The 5,628-nt window shown below is 45.2% G+C and overlaps 1 pseudogene; it reads right to left on the bottom strand.

Moving 5' to 3' along the window:
• Nucleotides 1–654: 654 nt before the first annotated feature.
• On the bottom strand, nucleotides 655–1,588 carry LOC123367884 (annotated as a pseudogene).
• Between the last annotated feature and the right edge of the window lie 4,040 nt (nucleotides 1,589–5,628).

The following is a 5,628-nucleotide window of genomic DNA, read 5'->3' as shown; positions in this document are numbered from 1 at the left end:
ATGGCAGACAAAACTCCTCCTCTCCCTATTATTTTGTATTCCAGTTCAGTGCAGATTTCACAAAGGATGCACAGACACCATGTTCTCTTTTGGAAATGTTACCCTTGTTCTTATGAGTTTTGTCGCTCCCTTAACTTAAAAGAAAGGCCATTGTGATGGAAATCACCTTTCTCCTCCACGTGCATGGATACAAACCAGGCGACAATCTCAACAACAACCCCAGAGTGGCCAAAAAGGGCTGCAGGGGATCAGGAGGGTGTGCAAAAAGCCCTTTGGTTCAGCCAAAGAAATTACACACTTCATACTTGCAACTGCATAATGAAACCAAACCCACGACAAATCGGAGGGAGATAGATTTGATGCCCCCCCTCTACTTTCCCAATACAAATAGCTCTGTGTTTCTGAAGCACATCACAAATATTCGCACACATGAAACAGGCGCTTCCTGGAATTTTCCTGGAATAATCCCTAATAAAGCCCCGATCTTAGTTGAGGCACGCAGGCCTTGTTGGAATACAAACAAATTAATAATAAGAACAATACAATAATGAACAATACTACCATGGGCTCTGCAAAATTACATTGCAATGGGCTGGAAATTGAATTCACCTGTTCCCACTCCCCATCACTAAACCAGTAAAGAGTTAAACAGATTCAGGAATCAGTTAGGAGTTTATTCATTGCTCTCCTTAGGGCGTCCTTCACCTCCGTGTTCCTCAGGCTGTAGATGAGGGGGTTCAACATGGGGATCACCAGCGTGTAAAACACTGAGGCTACTTTGTCTGTGTTCATGGAATAGGTGGAGGGGGGACGTAAATACATGAAGAGTTGGGTGCCATAAAACAGAGTCACTGCGTTCAAGTGGAAAGAACAGGTGGAGAAGGCTTTGTGTCGGCCCTCAGTAGAGCGGATCTACAGGATGGTGGAGATGATATAGACATAGGAGAGGAGGACAGTCACAAAACTGATTGCTATAATGCAGCACCCGAAAGCAAACATCACAATCTCGTTGTTGCGGGTGTCAGAACAGGAGAGTGGCAACAGTGGGGGTACATCACAGAAGAAATGATTGATGATGTTGGAGCTGCAGAATGACAGCCGAAATATAAAACACTGAATCATTGAATCTACAACCCCACAGCATATGCCCCAGTCACCAGCCGTTTACAAAGTTGCCTGGACATGGTGACTGTATAGAGCAGTGGGTTACAGATGGCCACATAACGGTCATACGCCATCACTGCCAGCAAGAGGCACTCAACATCTGAAAAAATGATAGAGAGACACATTTGCGCAGTGCAGGCAGTGTAAGAAATGCTTTTCCTTTCAGCTAAGAAATTCAGCAGCATCTTAGGGCAAATTAACGAGGAAAAACAGAGGTCACAGAAAGATAAATTACTGAGGAAAAAGTACATGGGGGTGTGGAGTCGGGGATCAATCATGATTAACAAGATCATCCCCCATTCCCCACCAGGGTGACACCATAAATCAGTAGGAACACCCCAAAGAGGGGGACCTGCAGCTCCGGACGATCTGTCAGTCCTGAGAGAATGAACTCAGTCACCTCCGAGTGATTTCCCTTTTCCATCTCCTCTGAACAGAGATCAGAAAGCTACAGAGATGAGGGCAAGTGGATGGTGTGAAAAACCTGTCCTTTCTCTGTAATGAAGTAGATGAAGATAAATGGAGATCAGTTTCTTAATGGACATCAGCATCCGCTCAGGAAACGGCTTAGTCCATAGAGCCAGATGTTCACAGCTGGTCATTCCAGTTGTTCGATAACATACACACTACATAAATACAATGACACACAGGTTAATCACGTCCTACAGGAAAACACTCCCATGCACTAATCTGAGTGGCAAGCAGTGACTTGTGAACTCTACTGTAAGAGAATCAGGGTGAAAATCATCTCAGTCTGAAGAGGTTATTCCTTAGCTAAAGAAGGGGTGAGAGTAAAGGAGTGTCAATCTTTCTACCCTCTTTGGGCAAAGGGAGATCTGTGGTTTGGCATGTCAGTTTGGGGTAAAGATGCTTATTCTGCTAATTAAACTCTTGGGCATTTAGCCTGTATGAAAACCCAGAGACACAATGGAAAGCACTGGCTTCGGTGACTATGTAATTGCCTATTTTTTCCAACCAAGGAGGTCGCTCCTTTAGCTGAAGAGGTAGGACTTGAGACTCAGGCTTTCAGTGCTGGAGATCTTGAATTCAATACCTGCTGATCCCCATGGTGTCCGTGTGTGTGTGTGACTGTAATTCAGGACAATCGCACGTACCTGCTGAGAACAGAGAGAGAGATGTGTTGGTGTTTCCCCAGCGACAGAAAACTGCCAGTTTGGAGCATTCGGGAAGTTTTATACTGAGATGTGTGATATGTGGGACATGATTCCTAAAGCAACTGGGAATACCTGAGCTCAGAGAGCCATAACACCTAATTAATGGGCTTCAGTGAACCAGAGCCATCTTGGTGTAATTGGTGCCCTGGGGATTAATTTTACCTACTCTTTCTTACAGTGTTATAAAATGATGCAATTTCTACCAAGAGTTACAGTGTACGAGGATAGGGGTATATTTCATCCTGCTGTTTTCAGTGCAAGCCGTGGTACTGCATAGAGCTGATCAACAAAGGGGTGTTGTTTGTGGAGATTGAAATCTTTTGCTCGTAAATACCACGGGTTGCATCAGATACCACACAGCACCAATCTCTTCTATGGGCCAGGCTCCCACGCTGGATCACATCCCCCATGATGCATGATGGTCTCTCCTCTTGCTGAACTTCCCCGGAACATCATCAGAGTTCCGCAGCCACAGTTTAGGGACGAGGGGAGTTTGGTATTTTGATGGGAAGCTTATAATTTCCAGGTAGAAGATAATTTCATGGAAAAAATAGTTGAATGGAAAATCCAATTTCCCATGAAAAACATGTCTCATAAAAAAAATCAACAAATTTGGAATCAAAGGAACAGAAAGTTAGATACAGGTGAAATGTACTAATTGTTTGCGGCTGTAACTGATACCTTCTCAGTCTTTCCTGGTTTCAGAATCACCTTATTGTCCTGGCCCCAATACGTGGAATGTAAAACCCGTAAGACATGTAAGAGCACTCCTGATTATCTAGCTATTTATAGCATCCCAATCACCATGGTATCCTATGTTCTTCCCTTGCTAGGTCACATCCCAAAGTAGGAAGGATAGGTTTACTCATTGTGCTTGATGGAGATGACGTGATGACCAGAAGAGCTCAGGAGGATACCACAGAGTGCTACTGATTTTTGCAGTTCACAGAACTATCCCTCTTGCTTGCATATTATCTGCACACAGAGCTCAGCTTCAAGATGCTAAATAAAGCAATGAGTCAAGTAGAAATAGTCATGCTCTCATCGTAAATATTAATACAATATTTTTGATTATGTACAGTAACTCTCCACCTAACGTCCTCTTGCTTAACATTGTTTCGATCTTACTTTCCTGATCCATTACAGAACCTGCTCGTTATAAGTTGTGCAATGCTCCGCTATAACGTCGTTTGGCTGCCTGCTTTGTCCACAGCTGGCAGTCCCCGTATCAGCTCCCATACGCCCCCCCACAGCGCCTTCCGCTGGCAGACCCCACAGATCAGAGCCTTCACCCTGCTCCCCCCACCTCGCCCATGGCAATCAGCTGTTTAGCGGTGTTTAGGAGGCAGGGGAGGGGGGGAGGAGCAGGGACAGGGCGTGTGGAGTAAAGGGGTAGGACGTGCAGGAGAGAAGAGGCAGGTTAAGGGTGGGGGCTTGAGGGAAGAGGTGGAATGGGCAGGCCGAGGGTTGAGCCCCCCGCCCCTGGGGCATCACAGTAGGGAAGCTCCGCTGCTGCTGTGCAACCTGCTTCTCCTGGCCTGCCTCATTGTCTGCAGTGCCACTGGGCTGTGCCCGTGGTGGGTTAGGCAGGGGCACCTCCCATTGCTTGCTCAGCAATGATGATTGTAGTATTAAACTGTTCCTTTAAAACTGTTTTAAAAACGTATACCTGTATTAAATTGATTTTTAAAAATATTTTTTAAATGTATATAATTATCTTTCGTCTGGCAAAAAGTTTTTCCCCTGGAACCTAACCACCCCTGTTTACATTAAAGCTGCATTTTTCAGGAACATAACTACAATGTTAATGTGAGGAGTTACGGTGCGTAAAGTTACAAGATTGCACAGTATCAGGTTATTAATACATGTTCCAAACTCGGGCTGGCAAACTGGTTTGTCTCAAACAAAGACATGTGTGCTCTGCTTCATTTTTTATTCTAAAGAGTAACCAGAGTCATCAAGTAGGAAGGGAAACAAAGGAAGCCCAAAAAGGTCAGGAAAAAACAGCAGGGAACATCCTTCTACATAGACATTTTGTCTTCTGGTGCCAGATGAAAATGTTTCTCAAAGCGGGGAGAGGACTATAAAAAGAAGGGGCAGACATACAAAGGCACTGCTCTCTCTTTCTCTCTCTCTCTCTCTCTGACTCTGCCCACTGATTCACTGCATCTGAAGGGATAAAGGAAGCAGCCATTGGACTGGGAGATGGGTCCTAACCTAAGAAGTTTGGTCAGTAAGACTGCTGAAAGCATGTAGTGAGGAAACATTAGCTTTGAATTTCACCTTATTTGTTAACTTCTGTGCCTCCTTATTTGCACTCACTATCTTTGTAGTCAATACACTTTGGGGTGTTGTTTTGTTTTGTTTTATCTAATCCAGTGTGTTCAAATAGAAGTGTCTGAGAAGCTAAGTTGCATAAATATTAGTGCTGTTAAAGAAATAATGGGCAATGTAACTTGTATTATCCAGGAGGGGACTGGGCAACACAGGACGTACATTTTGGGAGGGAAATCAAAGACTGGGGTGTATGTTAGGGTCACCCTGCAGTATAACCAAGGGTGGTGAGAGCCTGAGTGTAACCCAACTATTCCTGGCCAGGCTGCAGTTACACACATGCTCAGGGTGTGATTTGCTGTTAGACGGTTGCTTGTGAGTGGCCCAGGTGGAAGCCACTTCAGCAAGGCTTTGCAAGGTTGCAGGCAGGTGTGACACAGCTGCTGATCTAGTCTGGGTTGGACCCTGGCATGTCACAGCCACCACCCTAGAAACTATCCCAGTAACACCAAAGGTGTGGTGCTCACAGACAGTAGTGTCCAATTGACATGAAAGGGTGAGTTCACCACAGGGATGGGCCCATGCACTGATCCATGTCTGCAGATGCACAAGGACATTGTGATCATCACCTCCCCCCAAGGAGATCCATGGCAGCCCAGTGATGACTCTTCCTTTCTTCATATGTTATCAAAAATTCCCCCAGGGGTGTGCAGGCTTCGCTGGTATTATCAGTGCTCCAGGGTATGTTGGTGCCTCCTTCTCCTAAGTGGTGCCAACCTGTGAGGCATTGCAGGGTTGATTGTATAAGGAGGAAAAATTGATAATACAAGTCAGCTCTATTCTTTGGTATAATCTGTGTGTGAGGGGTTACAAAGAATATACACAAAGTCCTGCTTCTCTGAACACCAGTAGAAACAACCAACAGCCAACAATCTCCTTATTCAGAACCTACCAAGTCTGTCACTCCAGGTATGTGCCCAGGAAACACTATGCCCCTACTTCCTCCAGGAATCAT

This window comes from Mauremys mutica, chromosome 4, assembly GCF_020497125.1.
Source record: "Mauremys mutica isolate MM-2020 ecotype Southern chromosome 4, ASM2049712v1, whole genome shotgun sequence".
NCBI lineage: Eukaryota > Metazoa > Chordata > Testudines > Geoemydidae > Mauremys > Mauremys mutica.
Note: the sequence above shows the minus strand (reverse complement) of the source record. Positions and strands in the feature narration are given on the sequence as shown.